Source organism: Pan troglodytes, chromosome 5, assembly GCF_028858775.2.
Source record: "Pan troglodytes isolate AG18354 chromosome 5, NHGRI_mPanTro3-v2.0_pri, whole genome shotgun sequence".
NCBI lineage: Eukaryota > Metazoa > Chordata > Mammalia > Primates > Hominidae > Pan > Pan troglodytes.
In genome coordinates, this window is record NC_072403.2 from 133740123 (window position 1) to 133762062 (window position 21940).

At 36.5% G+C, this 21940-nt stretch overlaps 1 long non-coding RNA gene across 4 annotated transcripts in view; it reads left to right on the forward strand.

The window, feature by feature from the left end:
• The window catches only part of LOC104006967 (uncharacterized), a 195375-nt gene that overhangs the window by 96048 nt on the left and 77387 nt on the right, over positions 1-21940 (forward strand). Inside the window, exon 1 of one of the 4 annotated variants that reach the window (XR_008548641.2) lies at positions 2940-3032. The exons of 2 other annotated variants lie outside the window; for them this stretch is intronic. This is a non-coding gene — a long non-coding RNA (uncharacterized LOC104006967). Of the gene's footprint in view, positions 1-2939; positions 3033-21940 lie in introns of those variants that run through there. One more of the 4 variants, XR_010158167.1, reaches the window with a different exon arrangement.

A 21940-nucleotide genomic window follows, 5' to 3' on the forward strand; every position in this document is an offset into this window, starting at 1 on the left:
TCTCCTGCATGATGGGTACAGCATGCATTAATAAACTTCCATTTGTCTCTTTTTTTAATCCAATGTTTGTTTTCAGGAAACTCTCTCAACAAAGAACCTAAAAAGGAAAGAAAATAAATTATGTTTTCTCCCCTACATAATAAATAAGCATGAGTTGCTTTTTATAAGAATGGGAGTATCCAGAACATGAGACTGTATCACGACAATAAGGATCACAGTCAGAGGGCTTGTCTCCATTGACATTTAAGCACCATGCTCTGAGCCCTGAGTCAGTGCTCAGTTGGAAAGAATGACCTCAAGTGGCATGTTGTGTTTTAGCCAAGAAATTTCAAATTTTACAGGACTTAACAAGTTTAATAGACCGTTCAACTTCTCCCTAGTATACAAGGGAGAGAGTATAAAAAATATACAAGACTTTTTTATTTCAACATTTTTATATTTACCTAGATTTGTATAAAGTAGACACTTCCCAGACTTTGCAGAAAGTTACTAAACATTAGCTCGGCATAGCAAAATATTTCTAATATTATTGTCTTAATATTACCCACATAAATTGATTATAAATTTTTTTCTCCCACTGTGAGTAGTGTCATTTTTTAAAAACCTAATGCATTTCAAGGAAACAGAACATATTTATGATAGATAGTTCAGTTGGTATTTGCAATGTCCAAGTTGACTTGGAAAAATTGAAACTTACCATACTATTATTCCAAAATTTGATCTTAAGTGCCCAAAGTATGTTTAAATCTTAGCTTATAAAGTGCATCTGAAACTAAAATGTTACAGATTTTTTAAGCTCAAGACTATATGTACAATCTTCTATCTGATTTGAAATATTTTATTTCAGATTTCAGTGGGGTTATCTTCAAATCTGGTATTTGTTGAAATGGTGTTTGTTCAAAAGTTGGACATTCTGTTACACATTATCTAATTTGGTGGCATTAGTAAGTGGTACCAAGTTTCCTGTGTGCAGTCTGTGTCCCTCTGCAAAACTTGTAAAGGGAATCCTAAGCAGACATTGGCAGTTTAAGATTTTTATAATCTTAGTGTACTAAAGTTTAAAAATACATAAGTTCTATCAAAGAAGGTAAGTAGAAAAGTACTGTATTTGCTTCAGGGACGTGATGTGAACTCTTGCCTTATGTTTTAACTACATTTCAAATTGCAAGAAGTCAAAAAAGATAAAACTTTATGAGACTATAGTTATTTCTTGTGCAACACTTGCTAGTAAAAATTCTTCTCTGCCTTCATTTATCTTTATTTTTAGTTTAAAAGCTAAAGCCAAGCCAGGAAGAGGAAGACAAGATGAGAAACCCCAAATCAAGGCAAACATTGCTTTAGCAAAGGATAGAATTGTGAAATAAACCAGAAGGAACGTTATCATGCCTGTCATCTAGGTATCTCCCCACATCTCCCCCATTGCAAAAAAAAAAAAAAAAAACTTGCTTTCTCTTGATATTCTTTCTGTAAAATAGATACTGTTAGAGAAAATATTTCTGCGTTCTTATCTTGTAGAAAAATGTGTCATATGAAATGTATTTCTTTCTCTTATTTCCAGCTGATAGAAATATGAAAGATATTTAAGCCTTGCCCAGACGTTGAACAGATTTCTTAATTAATACTGTAAAGGCTAAAACAAAAACACTTTAAAAAGGGCTTAAATTTTATAATCACCTGCACATTTTGGGCTACATCTGAGTTTCAAACTCATATGAAGGTTTCAGAAGATTCTCTATTTCTTCTTATTTTCAGGTATACATACCTAAGTAGAAGGTATTTCGAGAGCTTTTTAAAAAAGATGGGCAGGGCGTGGTGGCTCATGCTTGTAATCCCAACACTTTGGGAGGCCGAGGCGGGTGGATCACAAGGTCAGGAGATCGAGACCATCCTGGCTAACACGGTGAAACCCCATCTCTACTAAAAAGAATACAAAAAATTAGCTGGGCATGGTCGCGGGTGCCTGTAGTCCCAGCTACGCGGGAGACTGAGGCAGGAGAATGGCATGAACCCGGGAGGCAGAGCTTGCAGTGAGTGGAGACTGTGCCACTGCACTCCAGCCTGGGTGACAGAGCGAGACTCCACCTCAAAAAAAAAAAAAAGATGGCATTTTGGCATCTTTGCTTCCAGCAGTAGTTGGTCAAAGAGCTTCTTTAAAAATTCTATCAACTTTGCATTTCATGAAAGTGGCTAAAAAGAAGAGTCAAAAGCATAGCATTTAAAATATTTTTATTCTAGTCAATTCTGGAAAAAAAATGTTGATGGCCTGAAAGGCAAAGATAATTACTACATGATACTAAATATAAAGCACTAAATGTCTTCAATTAAACTGAAATTTTTGATTATTTTAATGAGGGAATCAAATCAGTGGATTAGTTAACAAAAATAATTGATCCATTATAGGGACAAAAAAGCAGGAATTGAATAAACAGTTGCCATTGGAATACTTATAGTAGTAATAAACTTTTAATAAAAGTAATAAAGTTTTAATGTGCAAATTATTAGGATTATAAAATATTCCACTATTTTGTATTAACTGAAGATGATAAAATATGGGAAAATCACTTTTAATTTAGTAAAATTGCTACTCAAAGTTAATTTTTTTTTTTAAAAAAGGGTGCTTGCTAAGATAGTTTTCTCTTCAAGTTAACGGTATATAATAGACACAGTTTTGAAGTAACTCACACTAAATACTTACTTTACTACTGCCTCCTTCATTGCCTCTCAAGTAAACCTGGTCTAGACCATTCATGGAAAAAAATAATAAATCAACATATCATAACTTGGTAAATATATGAAGCTGAATTCAATTCACCCATCTGATGAACCTGACAGTTAAATTTTAGGAAAATGTCTATCATGTTCCCATGAATTCACAATGAATGACACTGCCCAATTGTTACATATAACCTAACTCATCACACGTCTCCACATGCAGACACTTGGCAGTTTTGGTGTGATCAAATAAGCAACAAATTAGGTGTGTGTCAAAAAAGAAAGGAAAAGAAGAAGAAAAAAGAATTTTCTATATCAACGTAAGTCCCATAGTAGCTTAACAAATTATAAAATACAAGAATTACAAAAGGCATAGTGGTGAACATAAACCAAAATACTGTAAAAGTTTGAAGAGTTGCTGAAGTTAGATTACTTTGGTTGGTTTCTGCCTTGTGTTCCCTGCCTTTTTTCTTCTCCGTCTTCCTGCCTGCCACTCTATCCCCTAGTGGCCACATACAGGCAGACCCAGAAGATCATGGTAGGCTAGGAAGTAGACCAGGAAGCTCAGCTCACCACGGAGTGGCACTTAAAATGAAGTCATGTTACCAAGAAGACATGATGTTTTGTATGCCTGGATTAAGCCCTATTAACTAGTGTGGGATTTTTAACTTTCCCTTCTGTTCTGATTTTCCTGGATACCTGACTTATTTAAAATACCAAGTCTGACTCAAACCATCTTTCTTTCCCTAGCACTGCATCTCAATTGCTGTGCCCTATCCACTGCCTGGTGCTCTGTTGTGATTGGACAGATTGCCCAGAAATCAGGACGCAGCATCTCACTATCACCTGAGAAATAATAAGTCAAAGGATCTTTCACTGTTGTCCCTTATTTATTCATTCACCCATTTGTTCATTCATTCATCCATGTATTAATTAATACATTTATATATTTATTCAGTATCTCCAATTGAAATTTTTTAAGTAGAATCACCAATAATTAGTAACTGATTGGACATAGCTGGAAATAAATGGAGAAGCCTTTACCAATTCTAGTTTTGATAAAATCCAGACTTTACCAAACAGGGAGTCAGATTACATCCCTCGATTTTGCACCCCTCTCCTTCCTGACTCCATGATACACCCTAGTAAAGGAATCTCTCTGTCTATAGCCTATTATTCTCTCTCCTCTCCATGCACTTCTTTTACAGCCTGTCTTTTATGCTGCTTAGGGAGGCTGCTTCCATTCTCGATTTGACTTAAAAATTCAGAGTGATAATTTCATATTAGAAGTTAAACCTATGTAAATTGCACAACCTTCTTTTTACTGTTTAGTATAAATGGCAATTAAATTCCAAATTCCAAAAGCTTTCCTTAAAAGGAATAGTAACTGGATAAGCTAAATATCTTTAGGTATTTATAAAGCATAGTAAAATATTTAATCACCAAATGGAATTTGGTGTATATTTCTTATTTTCAGAAAATCTTTCTTTCTGTGGCTATTCTGTGATTTTATCATGTTACCCTTATAACAGAAAGGAAAACTTAATTTGGAGAATAATTGTACTAGTCCGTTCTCATGCTGCAAATAAGGACATACCCAAGACTGTGTAATATATAAAGGAAGGAGGTTTAATGGACTCACAGTTCAGCATGGCTGGGGAAGCCTCACAATCATGGCGGAAGACAAAGGAAGAACAAAGGGATGTCTTACATGGCAGCAGGCAAGAAGGCATGTGCAGGGGAATTCTCCATTATGAAACCATCAGATCTCATGAGACTTATTTGCTATCATGAGAACAGCATGGGAAAAACCCACCCCCGTGATTCAACTACCTCACACTGGTTCCCTCCCATGACACGTGGGGATTATGACAATTCAAGGTGAGATTTGGGTGAGGACACAGCCAACCATATATTTCTGCCCCTGGCCCATCCCAAATCTCATGTCCTCACATTTCAAAACCAATTATTCCTTCCAACAAGCCATAAAGCTTTAACTCCTTGCAACATTAACCCAAAAGTCCAAGACCAAAGTCTCATCTGAGACAAGGCAAGTCCCTTCTGCCTATGAACCTGTAAAATCAAAAGCAAGTTAGTTACTTCCTAGATACAATGGGGGTATAGACATTGGGTAAATACACCCATTCCAATAGGAAAAATTGGCCAAAACAGAGGGGCTACAGGCCCTATGCTAGTCCAAAATCCAGCAGGACAGTCAAATCTTAAAGCTCCAAAATGATCTCCTTTGACTCCATGTCTTACATCCAGGTCACACTGATGCAAGAGGTGGGTTCCCATGATCTTGGGCAGCTCCAAACCTGTGGCTTTGCAGGGTACAGCACTCCTCCTGACTGCTTTCATGGGCTGGCATTTAGTGTCTGAGGCTTTTCCAGGTGCACAGTGCAAGCTGTCAGTAGATCTACCATTCTGGGGTCTAGAGAATGGTGGCCCTTTTCTCACAGCTCCACTAGGCAGTGCTCCAGTGGGGACTCTGTGTAGGTGCTAGCACCCCACATTTCCCTTCCACACTGCCCTAGTAGAGGTTCTCCATGAGGGCTCTGCCCCCTGCAGCACACCTCTGCCTGGACATCAAGGCGTTTCTATACATCCTCTGAAATCTAAGTGGAGGTTCCCGAACTTCAATTCTTGACTTCTATGCACCCGCAGCCTCAACACCACGTGGAAGCTGCCAAGGCTTGGGATTTACACCCTCTGAAGCCACAGGCTGAGCTGTATCTTGGCCCCTTTTATCAATGGCTGAAGCAGCCAGGACACAGGGTGCCACGTTCCTAGGCTGCACACAGCAGGGGCCACTGGGCCTGGCCCATGAAACTATTTTTTCCTCCTAGGTCTCTGGGCCTGAGATAGGAGGGGCTTCCTTGAAGGTCTGTGACATGCCCTGGAGACATTTTCCCCATTGTCTTGGATTAACATTGGCTTCTCATTACTTATGTAAATTTCTGCAGCAGGCTTGAATTTCTCCCCAGAAAATGGGTTTTTCTTTTCTATTGCATTATCAGGCTGCAAATTTTTCAGACTTTTACGCTGTGCTACCTCTTGAACACTTTGCCACTTAGACACTTCTTCCATCAGATACTCTAAACCATCTTTCTCAAGCTCAAATTTCCACAAATCTCTAGGGCAGGGGCAAAATGCCACCAGTCTCTTTGCTATAGCATAACAAGAGTAACCTTTGCTGCAGTTATCAACAAGTTCCTCATCTCCACCTCAGACTACCTCAACCTAGACTTCATTGTCCGTATCCCGAGCAACATTTTGGTTAAAACCATTCAACCAGTCTCTAGGATGTCCCAAAGTTTCCCACATTCTCTCTTCTTCTGAGCCCTCCAAACTGTTCCATCCTCTGCCTGTTACCCAGTTCCAAAGTCACTTCCACATTTTCAGGTATTTGTACAGCAGCACTCTACTCTACTGGTACCAATTTACTGTATTAGTCTGTTCTCATGCTGCTTATAAAGACATACCTAGGCTGGGTAATTTATAAAGGAAAGAGGTTTAGTGGACTCAGTTCCACATGGCTGGGGAGGCCTCACAATCATGGCAGAAGATAAGGAGGAGCAAAGTGACACCTTACATGGCGGCAGGCAAGAGGACATGTGCAGAGGAACTACCCTTTATAAAACCATCAGATCTCATGAGACTTATTCACTATCATGAGAACAGCATGGGAAAAACTCACCCCCATGACTCAATTTCCTCCCACTGGGTCCCTCCCATGACACTGGTGGATGATTACGATTCAAAGTGATATTTGGCTGGGGACGCAGAGCCAAACCATATCAATAATGAAAAAAATGTAATGAAGAAATTATGCTTTTCAAAAATGTGAGCTACTTTTTAAAAGTTATCCTCAGTACACATCTTTTATTTCTATAAAGTATTTAAAACAAATACTTTGTATGTAAAACAGCTTTCCATGGAAGGTATGTGATTGATTGCCAGACAAGTGATAAAGACTATCTTTGACATGGTCTTTTTCTTTTTTCAAACACGAGAGAACCCCATGTTTGAACGCACTAGTTCAAAGTCCACCTTGTCAGCTAACAATTGGTGATTAGAGGAGACTTAATCCCAGTGTAACTCCGAGAGGTATGCTGACAAAAAAACACTGGTGATTCTGCACTTCCTTCATATAAAAATCTATTCTAAAGAGGTTATTATAAAAGTCTTTTTTCATCCCCTGTATCTTTGAAGAAGTTAGGAATGATAACTATTACCTTTTTGATTATGAATTTACAAATAAATACTAAGTGGAAAGTGTTCATTTTCCTGGCTTAATTATGTCCAGACAAGGCATAATGTTTTTACACTGGTCTGCACAAAGCCTAGGTCTTTTTTCTAAGATGTTGGAAAATCAAGTGAAAAACCATTTTAATATCCCTGTTCTAATTTTCTCTAACTCTTCTTTCTTTCTGAAAACATTGAAAGCTAATAAGACATAAAGAGTTGACCTTAGTTTCAGAAAAAGTAAATTCGCATGCAATTTATTAGGCATCTACAATCTGTTTTAATGATACCAACATTGGCCAATGCCACCTCTTAACAATGAAATTATCCAAAATTTCTGTGTTCTCTATGTCAAAAAGATAAACACCTGTTTATGGCAAACATACAGTTTCCCTACAAACATATAACTATGGAAATAAAGTCATTGGAAGGAAAAATGATTGTGCTCAGTATACTGGAGCATGACAGCCTGGTTATCCTGGCTCCACTGTTGGATGTCTAGGATGGCTAATTTTATTCAGAACCTGATGCCGTCTTTTGAGAGAAGAACATCTCAGATAGACCCTTGCAGCCAGTGTCTTTCACTGTAAGTCTCAGGATAATCATCACCTCAATTTCAATTTCACTGATCTCTGGCCTCCAGCACTTTCTTTCTGCTGTCAGTTTCCTTGGCATTCCACAAGTGGAACCAGAATTCAGATTTGTTTTATTTGGATCAAAGATCCGCAAACTCTTTTTGTGAGAGTCCAGATAATGGGGCCAGGAGCAGTGGCTCATGCCTGTAATCCCAGCACTTTGGGAGGCCAAGGCGGGCGCAGTAGGTCAGGAGATTGAGACCATCCTGGCTAAAATGGTGAAACTCCATCTCTACTAAAAATATAAAAAATTAGCCGGGCGTGGTGGTGGGTGCCTGTAGTCCCAGCTACTCGGAGGCTGAGGCAGGAGAATGGTGTGAACCCAGGAGCCAGAGCTTGCAGTGAGCAGAGATCGTGCCACTGCACTCCAGCCTGGGCAACAGAGCAAGACTCTGTCTCAAAAAAAAAAAAAAAAAAAATAGTCCAGATAATGAATTTTTTAAGCTTTTCAGGCAAAGAGGCAAAATCATGGAAATTACATAGATGTTACATAATCAGAGAGAAAACAAATTTCCACATATTTTTAATTGATGAAATTTAAATATAATAACAATTATAATTGAGTACTACAGCATTCAAGTTATTTTGAGTACTGCAAAATAATATGTATATATATTTTTTTACTTTTTTACTTTGTACCGAAATGAGTTGAAATAATTTTAATACAAGTCTAATAATGAGAAGAATGGAGTTCCCCCTTTTGGGGGTTGCAGGTAACATTTGCTTAACTGAAATTCCTAGTGTTTTCTCTTATCAAAATCAGTTACAAATATCATCTGTTAATGCTATCCGTAAAGAAATTTTATGTATTTCGTCTTCCAAAACATCTTTTAGCACAGATGGCACTGCCAAATACTGTTATCAATCCACCAGCATATGATTTTAATCATAATTAAAACTTGAAATACATTAACACACTCCTATTAGAGTCTTTTGATATTTGGCTTTTAGCGTGTCACTACATTTTGGATGAATAAGCTCTAATTGAAGGTTAGGTGACTAATTGAAGGTTAGGTGAAAGCTTCTCAATGTCTTAGTGAAATATATTTTGAAATATGAAATTTCCTTTTCATTTGCATCAAGGTCTAAAGAGTTCTGCTGAAACTGCAGTTTGAGTTCAAAGAACATATGCACTAAATATTCATATGAGGATGAAAATCTTGACTGTTGCTTTAACTTTTGCCAACATGTGGTTCAAAATTGTCATTTGAGAAAATATTACTTGCCAAAATGACTTTATTGCAGTATCGTTCACATATAAACTCTAAATTCCCTGTAATTTTAGATTGAATTAATTAAGTAATCAAGTCTGCAGTAACAGCAAATTTCCAAAGCTGTTTAGTATTAAATAATACTGATTCAGGGCAATTATTCTTGTTCAAGACAATGTCAAAAGCTTAGTAAATTTGTCCAAATAAGCCATTTTCTGCTCTACACTTTTTTTTCCATCATTAGTTATAACACATCTTAGCAGATACCACTTCAGATTTTACTGAATTGTTGCTTTCTCAATTTTTTTGGAAAATATTCTCTCCTGTAATTATCCCACATGAACTGTTCATACACACTAATTCTTCAGTCATCTCAAACTTGGCATTAATTCCTCAAGTGAAAAACAACTCAGTAGTATTGGTAACCCCTGTTAACTTACCAAGAGCCAAAACTAACCACTAAACACAATTTCCTTTGTTTTTTAATTGACTATTGACATTGCTCCCAATGTCCTCAACTCTTTGAACTGTTATTCTCATTAAAAGGCTAATAATCTTCAGGCTAATAATATCTGCCTAGAGTTTTCTCTAGGCAGATATTAACTATAGCTGCAATCAAATGTGATTTAATTAATTCACAATTTGTAAATGAATTTCCTTGACTAACAAATGAGCAATGTGGACATAAACTTTGGTCAGTCTGATTTTCATTTTTTATTTTTGTGAAGAAATTCTGCTGTGACAAAATAGTCCATGTTAAATTTTTTTGTTATTGCCTTTTTTGTGATTTGGAAGGATACTGTAGTGCATGCATGGTTTTTGGTGACACTGATGTATATTGCATTTTATCACAGCTGTAGTGTCATTGCATAATAAATACAACCCTTCACAATTGAATTCAATAATAAAATAACCTACATTCCATTGTGCCTCAAAGGTACAACTTTCAAACCTCCATTTTCTCTTCTTTTCTTCTTTTGACATAATAAATACCCATTGATAATTTATAAAAATTATGTTGTGGTGGAGCAATTTGCATGACATATTGAAATACTGTTGAGTTACAATTGCATCACTGTGATCTGTAGTACATTGAGCAAATGTAGTACATGAACAAATGAGTGTGGCTGTGTTCCAATATTATTTTATCTGTAGATAATGAAATTTGAATTTCATATCATTTTCAAGTGTCACCAGATATTATCTTTTTGAGTTACTTTCAACCACTTAAAAATGTTAAAAAACCGGCCGGGCGCGTTGGCTCATGCCTGTAATACCAGCACTTTGGGAGGCTGAGGCAGGCGGATCACAAGATCAGGAGTTCGAGACTGGCCTGGCCAATATGGTGAAACCCTGTCTCTACTAAAAATACAAAAATTAGCTGGGCATGGTGGCGGGTGCCTGTAGTTCCAGCTGCTTGGGAGGCTGAGGCAGGAGAATCACTTGAACCTGGGAGGTGGAGGTTGCAGTGAACTGAGATTGCGCCACTGCACTCCAGCCTGGGTAACAGAGAAGACTGTCTCAAAAAAAAAAAAAAAAAAAAAGTTAAAAACCATTCTTAGCTCACGGATGTACAGAAAGAGGCAAAGGGCCAGGTTTAATCCATGGTTCAGAGTTTGCAATCCTATTTAGACCAAAAATTTCACATGGCTGCCATTTCTATTTTCATTCATTAGAAGAAGGAGGAGAAAGAAGAGGAGAAGGGAAAAGAGGAGGAGGAAAAAGAGGATAATTTTTAAATGTCTGAGCTACTTAATCTTCCTCCTGTCCATGTTGTGGAGAGAAGGAGAGATAGAAGAGGAGAGGAAGGAGTAGGGGGAAGATTAGGTATTTATGTACATCTCAGTAAAGCCTGCTCCTCGTGGTCATAGTTCACTTTCTATCTCTAGAATCACACTTGAGCCCCTCGTGACTCTAATTTTATACTGAAAATATGAAATAACTCACTTCTATAGTCCCAAAGTCAGATTTAGAATAAGTAATGTTTTAAGATTATTAGTCATACAAATACTTACTGATTTGTTCTCCATACCTCAATTTAAACCATAAAATGAAACTGCAAAATGTTTGTAAATTTTCAAATGTCTGGGCTACTCATTCTTATTCATGTTCACATTGTGGGTATACATTTTTGTGCATGTGTTATATATAAACTGGAGCTCTCTCCATCTCTACCTCTGCTCTCAAACATATACCTTAGGAAGGAGAAATCATAAGGAATTTGATTGGAAATACTACTTTGCAGGAAGGGAAACTAAGGCTAAGCAATTTATACTTAGTATGATGTCTTTTATAATGACACCACACTCAGTGGGGCATAAGATTAAAAAAAAAGAGCCTCTTAGAAGAATAATGGTGGAGTCTATTGTCCTAAAAAGGACAGGACAAAATAAAGCTAAATAACCATAGCCTTTCATTTCACATGTGCATATGTATATATATCTGTCATGAGACATATATATATGCATTTGCTTTGAATACGAGATTTCGTTTTCTAATCTTAGTGACCACTTTGATGAAGATTAACTACCAGATGATCTAGTGTGAAAAAAAGCAAATTTTCCTTTGGAGTATGTACTGAACCTGAACTGAAACTCATATTTACTTATAATCATGTAATTAGAATACATCCCATCTTCCTGAACAAATGAGATCCTTATAAACATTTGAACTAAGTCAGAGGTGCCATTTGAGTTGGTAGGCATGGAACAGACCAAAAAGGGAAACTTCTACCTGCTGAGGAAAGTAATAAGATTTCCTGAAAAGGGGAAAAAGGACTGAAATAAGAAACATGAAAAAGGACTTCTTTAGGAAAATGTGATTTTTCAAATGAAAGAGGGAAGTTGTAAAGGAGGAAATTTTGCAAGGACTTAAGTGTGGAAATATAAAGAAGTAACTACATTAACTACACTGCAAATAGTTCCAATCTCCTTCTTTCTGGTTGTATTACCACCTAGAAATTTGCCCATCTCCTTATGACCTTTGCATATCAAAACGTTTAATGTGGAGGCTGATAATTGAAGGTGGTGTAGGTTAGGAGGATAGACTGAGAAATGGACAGAAGAGATGATAGGGTATCCTTTCAGTGGGATATGGGCTGATTTTAGACCTTTTGGGGGATAATCCAATTTAAGAGTATACTAAGCTATTTTGCTACTCAATAGGGGTAGGAAACTGATCACTTATAGGAAACTACAGGTAATTCAGATGAATCTTTTCCATAACTATGCAAATAAAATTGATACTTTAGAAATACAATCAATTTAAAGGTTTATATTTCATAGTCTCAAAGTGTGATTCACCGTCCACATGTGACCCAGAGATCCATTCCAGAGGGCTGAAAGGTCAAAACTATTTACATAATAATACTATGATGTATCTGCCTTTTTCACTTCTACTCTTTTACAAGTTTACAGTGGAGTTGTCCAGCTACAGACATATGATATCACCACAGATGATTGCCAAGGCAAATATGAGATTCCAGATGTTTTCTATTAAGCCAGACATTAAGGAGACTTGCAAAAATGTAAAACAATGCCACCCTTCTCACTGCATTTGTGTCAGTTTTAGAAAATATGGCCAATTTTCATAAATATATTACTTAAATTATAATATAAAGTACTATCTGCCACCTCAAGATTATATTGTCATTATATTTCTTCTAGTAGTTCAGTGTTTCAATTTTCTATTATTAATTTTCAGTACATTTGGAACTTACTCTGCCATGTGGCATGAGGTAGGGATCTAACTTTTTTTTCCAAGCCATCAGCCAGCTCATTTACTAAATAATCTTTTCTTCCTCAGTCATTTAAAATGGCACCTCTATCATATATTAGAGTCCTTTATATACTTATATGTTTCTGGATCTTCTAGTGTATTACATTAATTTGCCTCTATCCTAATACCAGTAATAAACTTTAAAAATTATTAAGATTTAGTATAATCTATTTTAATGTATAGTACGGCAAGGAAACCCTCACTATTCTTTCTCGCATTTCTTTCCCAAAAAACATTCCTCTTAAAGAAAGCAAATATGTTCAAAAATTGCAAGTAAATGTATGAATTATGTGTAAGCTGTTAGCAAAGCATTGAGTAGTCTTTAGATGGAGTTGAAACTCAGTCTACTAAAACCCCAAAACCCATAATGAGCAACTACTATGTGCCACATAGGTGCTTTTTAAAGCTTTAAAAAGTGCTTTTTATTAACATATATGTTGGTTTTGGTATAAGTAATTTTTCTTAGCATCTCAACTCATGTTTTAGTCTTGCATGGAATATAAGATATCCAAAAAGTATTAATGTATCATTTCAAGATTTATCTATATTTAGTTTTTCCCAAATCACAAGCCACTATTTTTATAATTAATTATTAGTTTGAAAAGAACAAGAGTTCTAATATATTTTTCATTTCCAGCAAGATTGCTATCTGGTGTGCTAATTATAACAATTATTGTTGTTCAAAAACAAAGCACCACAATTTTCTCTGTTCCATTTTGGGTGATTAGGTTGTCAGGAATATGTAGAAACTTGTCTTGGAAGTTTCCTCACCTATTCCTTTGTAACAGCAGTGAAGAATGGCTTGATAAGAGACAACACAAATTGGCAATGTCATAAAAGATTTCATTCTCTAAAATCATATGTTAATTTTTTGTGTAAAAGATGATACGTATTAACAAATAACAATTAACTACCTTAAGTGTAAACAAATGCAGAAAAGCAGCAACAGTAATAGCTGTACCATTTTAGGAACATTTGAGTGGCTACGCTATAGTTCCCTGTCATTCAAATTATTCATCCATTTATTTGTACTAAATATTTTCTTAATGTCTCTTTTAAAAGATTTTAATGGTTTTTTTAGTTTAATTTATGTAATATGAAGCTACATATATAATATCTATGTGTTTCTTTATACAAATGTTTCTTTACTCAGTTCTTCAGGCTTTCTATATAAAATGTCTTAGCATAGCTAAGTTATTCCACATTTTACTGCCTTTGAAATTCCAAGAAGGGTTTCCTGTACTCTGTTGGCCCTTTTTCACTTTCTTTCTGTTCTTTTTCCCCTCAGATTCTCCTGGGCAGTAATATCAAATAACCATGAGGACATCTGATATTTCCAGAGAGAGGATTTTCTTGTTGCGGGGGGGAAAAAAATCAACAAAAGACCTTTTTGGAAACAGGAAATCATTTTAAATTGACCACATTTAGCATTCCAAAGCTAGAAGCTTTGGAAAGTTTTATTTTATTGCTTTTTGATGTCAGCCTAATGCAGGGTTCCATACTTAGTCTGGATGTCTTAGAATTATTACTTTAGAAAGCGATGCATAAAAACGTCCTGCAGAATTGCAGCCTTATGTATGTGCCAATAGTTCTATCCACCTATCTATCTAGTTCCTCCTAAATAAGCTTTGTATATAAAACAAGACTTATATACTGCAAACAAATTCAACGAGTGATAATAAGCAGTGATTTATAGTATAAGATGAAGGAAACTATACTGGTACTCTGTGGATAATTATTTTAATATATGATATATTTGGATTTATGGGCTTGCTTCTAGATATGCAAATTACTTCTATGAATTATAAAATGTTTAGAAGACAATAAACATGACAACATAATTATAATGTGTTAATTTAGTTTATATGGAGACAATTGACAATAACATTACTTTGACCCAAGTAATCCATGTTTAAGTCATAGAATCTATAGAAAACTGATTGAAATATAATTAAAGAGAGATAGATAACATTCCCTCTATACTTTGTTTGCTTCTCTCTACTCAAAGTGTGAAATCTTAGACAACAGAGAAGAAAATTAGTAAATTACCCTTTTCCCAATTTTTAAATTTTTCGTTGCAATGGGCAGAACTTGTGGAGAAAGTTGAAACACAGGCTAAGTGCTCATCATTTTTGGAAGATCTTTTTTAATGCATTCTAGGATTACTTAAGTTCCTTTTACATGACCATATGGGAAACTAAAGGAAAACCAAAGATACATCAGCATTTATTTCCTGTATGTATCATGTATACATGAGGCAGATAAAGAATTACCATCTCCTCTGGTGAACTGAATTTGTACCTGCCTAAGAGAGAATGAATGACTCTACAATCAAATACTCCAAGGCTTGAGCATCCTGGCATCAATAACAGTCAAGAGAGCTCGCCCAAAGGGAAAGTGGAGTCCAGCACACTGTAATCTGCTTCCACCCATGAAAGGCACTGAAGAGAACATCAGGCCCTGTGTTATTACATAGGTCAAATTCCCAATGCTATTATGGGGAGCTCTGAACACAGTGGTTGGCTGGAGGAGCTCCAGGGGAAGTGCCTCTCCTTACCCCATTGCATGTTCTTGTCACAGAAATCCCATCTGTAGTATTCACTATTGTATCTACAGTGTGTACAACATTGTGATGTTCAATGAATTGAGAATATAATAAATGTAATAAACTGACCCATAGTGATAATCACACTGAGCATTCCAGTCTCAAAGAGACTCAGGGTCAAGCTGAAGATTTTATAGGGCTCTACTGGGAGATGACCATCACGGGAGCTATGCCTGGCAAGAATCCACTAGTAACCACAAGTCACTGAGTACAGAGGGAAGTATGAGAGACAGCAGAAGGAGACCTGCCTTGAGTTGCATCTTTTGCTAACCGGAATTGCCTTTGAAAGCATAAACCCCAAAGCATAGTTCCCTGCTCTCTGCTGTGTTGCAAAGATTTTAAGTGGCAGATTTGGAATTGAAGGGACAAAGGGAAAAGTGTAGAAAAAGCAAGTGACTCATAGTGTGCCACTCAATTTAGAGCAATGTAGCATGCACTTTTTGTGGATTCACTATGAGTTTGGCAAAGTTGTTAATCCACATCTCTTTGTGTCTCAGTTTTACACATCTATAACTTTAATTGTCAGCTCTCTGAGGTTTGGGGGAAGGACTGACTTAACCCACATAAACCTGGATTATACCAGAATCAATGATTCCATTACTGAAGAGTTTTTAAGATCAATAAATTGCTCTGGGTTAATTACACAAGGACATGCATAAACATGGTTCAGAGTATCCATTTCATATTTTTTTCCTGAAGCATTCCCTGGCTGGAAACTATACTTATGTTCATTTTCTCCAGCTTATTCCCTCACACTAGGTACCTCCATTCAAAAAAGATCCATCTATGTAAAGGTCATTTTCATTATATTACAATGAAATTCATTCCAGGAATAGCGGTATTCACAGGCTGCTATAATAGTTGTTACAGGTGGATTTCCTGCTGAAGAGTCATATTCTCCTAAAAGGAGGTTACCAATTTCAAGGAAAGCAAGCTCTGCTAGCTAGACTGACAAGTCCTGAAATGGGTATTGCCAGGTGAAATTGTCTTCTTCATCCTAAACCACTGTTTACCAAAGGATGTGGACTGCCTGTTGAAAATTACAGCCTCAGAGTTTCCTTGGACTATGCTAGAGGCAGATTTTCCAAGTTCAGCGTTCTCAGTGTGCCAGCTTAACCTCTTAAGTTCATACTGTGTGATAAGTGAGAGCCCCGTTTAAATCCTCTTGGCTACTCTTTTTTTTTTTTCCCTGAAGAATCCACATCTTTACACTTAAAAATGAGTTTTCTGGGATTGTGAACTGCTCGATCATTGGAAATGTGTTCACAGAACTAATCAAATGAAAAAAAGTGGTTGCTGTAATGAATTTAATATAAAACCTCAAGAGACTATGTCTGATTTCTTGCAAATGAACTGAGGTGGATAACAATGTCAACCTCTGTATGCTGAGATTTCTTGCTACTGCCAGTAAGATGATATCATTCCTTAGCCAAATTCTATTTTACTTATTAATGAAAATTCTGGAAGATATAGAAAACTAGAATGAAAAAGGAAACATCCATAATCTTATATTCTCAGTCAACTATATTGATATATTTATATTTGTCTGTCTAGCAAAATCCATTTTCTATATATGTGTTCTGTGTAGTTATATTGTCAAGCTAATACTTATGGAGCATTTGTTAGCCATATTCCCTAGATTTTCCACTTACTACTTTATTTTATCCTCACCCAAATTCTATTAATTAGTTTTATGTTTTACAGATAAGGAAACCGAAGTTCAGATAAGTCCAGTGAAAGCCCCTAACCACAAAGTTAGTAAAGGAAAGATTGAGATTCACATCCATGTCTGTCTGGGTTCAATAACCATCTGTTAGCTGTTACTTTGTATAGCCAATAGTGTAAGGAATGTGTCAAACACAAAAATGTTTGAGAATGGATCATCCCCAACAATAACAACCACTTTAAGAGCAAAAATACTGAGTTGCATTCCTTGAAAAATGTTAACGTGTGCAATTATATTCAACAATGCTAGAGACCACTGAGAACTAAGTATCTTCCTAAAGCAAATGTCGCCTTTCATAGTCAGAGATATTTGGCAACCCTAACAGAGTCACATGCGTTCATTTCTTCCATGTGCAGAAGCAAACAGATGTGCATACACTGCAAAGCACAAAGGAGCTTGTCCTGGAGACTATTTTGTCCCAAACATGACATTCAAATCCTCTGGGGAAATATGAAGTAATTGGTGTTGTATGCAGTTATAGCAAGACCTCAAGGGGTTTTAGTAGTTTTGGTAAAAAACATATGGATAATTATTAAGAAACAGTATAAAGTCCAAATATACTTACTTTGACTTAAAATGAACTGGAATAATTGGATTCAGATTTTCCCGATGACAAGGGTGATTATACAGAGTTTAGCTTGAGCTCAGGAGTTAGGTGGCATATGTTGAAAATGACACCTGTATCAACACCCGTTCTTTGCCTTTCTTCCTCTGAAAAGTTGGGATAATAACACTTTTGAGCACCATTGTGAGAGAGAGTGCATAATCCATGTAAAGTACTCAGGACTGTGCCTGACTCAGAGTTTGCATTTAAGAAATGCTAGCAATTCAACACTAGAACAGATTAGTTAATGGAATCCTTACCTTGAGAACATATTTTTTTCTTTCTTTGTAATGGATTTGGTATAGTATAGTATTTCTTTTCATCTTTCAATGTATGACTTAAAATTCTAGAAAAAAGCTCTGGACATACATAATTTAAAAACATTGTAGACTTTCATCTCATTTTTCTTTATAGGAGACTTAAGTCTTCATGATTTGATTAACATTAAGAGCTCTCACGCTCTTTTCTCTTTTGCCTCAGTTGCCCAAGTCATTTAAAATACTGATCATACACCTTTATTCTGTTTATTAGCTTTGTGTATCTCTGATCTTATAGTATCAAGCCATTTTTTTCTCTTTTTAATACTTTATTGAGAAAACTCCAAATCACAGTGTTTAAAACTACAAAATTAAAGTGATTAGGCACAGAAAAAATGATTAAGCCAAGTGATCATTAGAGAATCAGAAAAGAAGCCTGTACACCTTCATACTGCCCCTTAGTTGGTGTGTGACTTGGGCAAATCACTCATGATTCCCTGGTTCAGCTTTCTTATCTGTAAAATGGAGGTTATAATATCTGTCAGGCCTTTCTCCAAGGATATTGCAAAACAAGATAGCAAATGTAAAAACTCTCTGTGTACTCTATAGATTGAGGGCATGAAAGCTTGTTTATTTAAGCTGTGGGATATGCGAAAGCTCTGTGTAAACTATAGAGTGCAAAAGTGCACATGACATTGTATGGGAGTTTATATATTTAATCCCTCCTGATGGAGACACTGTGCTATGATCTGGGGTTTTGCAACATGGTAGCAGCTTTCCAGGAAAGGGAGTTTGCAGCTCTAAGTAGAATCTGATAAAAGCCCAATAAGTGATCTTGAGAGTGTGTACTCTAGGTGTCCAGGGAAGGAAAGGAGAATCAGGGACTGACTGAGCTCTTAGGAAACACCTACAAAAGAGGTGAGTTTCTGACCCTTGCATTAAATATTGGGTAGGATGGAAATAAATGGAGGACAGAAGGGGGTGTTCCAGATGGGAGGAACAGCCAGATCAAATATGTACAGTGGTGGAAGAGCACCAAGGTTGAGCAATGGACTGATTTGAATGAGGCAGAACCTTCCTGTAGGGAAGCAATGAGAGATGAAACTGGCAAGGCTGAGAGAGGCTCAATGGGAGGCCAAGATAATGATGTACTTTGTTAACACATCACATTTGAAAGGAAGGCCACTGAAGGATTTTTTGAACAGGAGAGTGACGTGGTAAAAACTGTGAACTCTAGCTTCAGACAAACCCATTTTTCATCCAAACTGGCCTTTTAGCCAATATTTTCTTAGGCAACACTTACTGGACACACATAGTACAGTGGAAAAAGTGTGACACTCGGAGTCACGGGAGGATCTTTGGAATGTAAGGCCTCTTTTCTGGACCTACCTTTGGGCCAGCATGGCAGGCAAAGCCATTGCCTCATATCCTGCTCTTTCCCAACTCTTCTGGAACCATTTCTGCCACATTCTTGCATTGAATTTCTACCAGTGTCCTCCAGGTTAAGAGTACAAAAAAAGGTTAAAAGATGTTTTCACTGAAAAGTCTTCAAAGAGATTTGAAACTGTCCTGTCTGGTATTAATTCTTTTTCTATTCCTTTATTGCTCAATCTTGTTTCGTTGGTCATGTTGTGTTTCAGCATTGAGTGTGCTATTACATCATAATTAGAAGCATATGATTACATTTTAAATGACCATTTCCTGTCCAGATTCATCATTAAAATGGCCTTTATAGTTAGTAAATTCCAACCCACATCCAATGCTATTTTAACATCAGATATGTTCTTACTATTTAGAATTATCTTAAGCCACGCTTTTACATGGAGAGTTTGCAAATCATTTTTTTTATGTGTGGAAACTTATGTTAATGATGTCTTTGGCCCTTTCTGGGCCAGAAATATTTGGTTCTTAAGGTATTAGTGGATTCCCCATAGATTATTTAGGTTATGACATGCTAGCGATAAGATTTTTCTTCACTTTTAGCTAGGGAAAATAAACTCATTCTGCCCATCTGCTCTCTGTTTCTCAAAACTGGAAAGAGGAATAAACTTGTTTTTACATATTCCTTGATTTTTATCTTGGCCTCTAGAGAGTGGCAGAAACTTGTCACTCCATATACACGTGTAGATTTGGAACCAGCATTTTTAAAATCATTCTCCACATAACCTAATTAGTACACAAAGGGCAAGTCTGCTATAACTGCCAAGCCAATAAACAGGACTGAATCTAGTCTCCTAGCAAAATGATCAATACGGTATCCCCTTAAAGTGTAAAATAGAATTGTGGGGCGCCTAGATCGCTACAGTAGAGAATCAACCATCTCAGTTTCTATTTCTTTCTCATAGACATTAAATATAACTTTAGTTGAATTGTCTCAATTTCAAGAATGTATTATTTTATTTTTCACATTGTGAAATGATATAGATATTTGATGTCCCAAACAATCATGGTCTGTCTATGGAGCAATGTGAGATCCTTGAAAAACAAGTAAACAATGGTGGAAATGCCTACGGTAATTTGAATCTGGAAACTATGATAATATCATTGCCATCTGAGTTTTAAGTTGTTATAAATGAGAATGGATTTAGAACAGTGTTACTATGAATTTATTCCCCATGCCATAATCAGTAACATTTTATAGATAAAAAAGGATGTTTCAAAATGGTCTTTTAGGGTAATTACTTGTAGTTTATTGTTCTTACACGAAAAATGCTCAGAGCTTAAATTTTCTGAAACTGGACAAGATGGTCAACATGTATTCCTCAATTTTCAACTAAATTGGTTATGCTCTGTTATGATATCTCTTTGGAGAATCATTCAGATAAACCCACTCTCTGTTTCAAATAAAAGGTTGAGGTAATTAAAAGAGATTTTTATAAAAACAACTCTAATCCCTGTTAAGAAAATCAGGAATCATTACTGACATGAGATATAAAAAAAAACCTCATGGACTCCTTACAAGACTAAAGATATCGCTTGCGACTTTTTGAAAGCCATACTTTGAATTGCATTTTCAAAGCCAGCACCTCCCCCGGATGATGAAATAAATTGAAAACTGAATGTTTTCAAAGAAAGAATTCTCATGCTGGAAGGGAGAGGAAATAGAAAGATACCATTCTTAAGATTGTACTTAATTCCAAGTATAGTTATCAATTCTCACCTTTTAAACTCAAGAAGTCATTAATATTTGTACATGCCTATGGCATGGTCTAATGACACAAAAGACATGGTCACTGGTTACATTCATATTTGGGGGGGAAAGTGAATGTATATATTTGTGCATACATAAAAGGTATGAGAATGGATGTGTAATAGCAGAGTGCATGTTAAGAACATAAAAATAAAGGTACATTTTACTACTGTCACAGCAGTGTACACATAAATTAAAAACTAGAGTCTATGGATTAATTAAACCAGGTAGTTCAAGAAAAGATAATATTGCATCATTTGGAAGAAGGATGGGGCTGGGTGTGGTGGTTTACACCTGTAATCCCAGCACTTTGGTAGGCTGAGATCGTCCAATCTCTTGAGGTCAGGAGTTCTCTGAGACCAGCCTGGCCAATATGGCAAAACCCTACCTCTACTAAAAATACAAGACTTAGTCAGGCATGGTGGTGCATGCCTGTAGTCCCAGCTATTTAGGAGGGAGGCTGAGGCATGAGAATTTCTTGAACCTGGGAGGTGGAGGTTGCAGTGGGCCAAGATGGCACCACTGCTTTCCAGCCTGGGCAATAGGAAAGTGGTTTTGCAGAGAGGAAGCAAAAAAATACCATCGTGTCATTTATGTCTGTGTGACCCCTTGAGCTACTCTCCTTCCTTCTTCATCTGTCCTTGGCCTCAAAAATGGACCTGCATTGGTCACATCCACAGACACCCGCCCCCCCTGCCCCATGCCCTGTGGCTTTGTACTGTTTCATTTGAGGTTCTGTTCACTTCTCCGTTTCCTCAACACTTTCGGATTAAGAGTGGTAACAGTTCACTGCTGCTGGCCACCACTCCGGACCTATCTGTGGTGATTTACTTCCTTTCCACTCAAACATTCATAATCTGTTACTTTTTAAATAAATACTCATCTAATTATTTCTATTCTGCTGGGACTTTGGCTGATACATTAATTGGTACTAGAAATAGCCCCAGGAAACAGATCTCTTGAAAGGAGATCCTA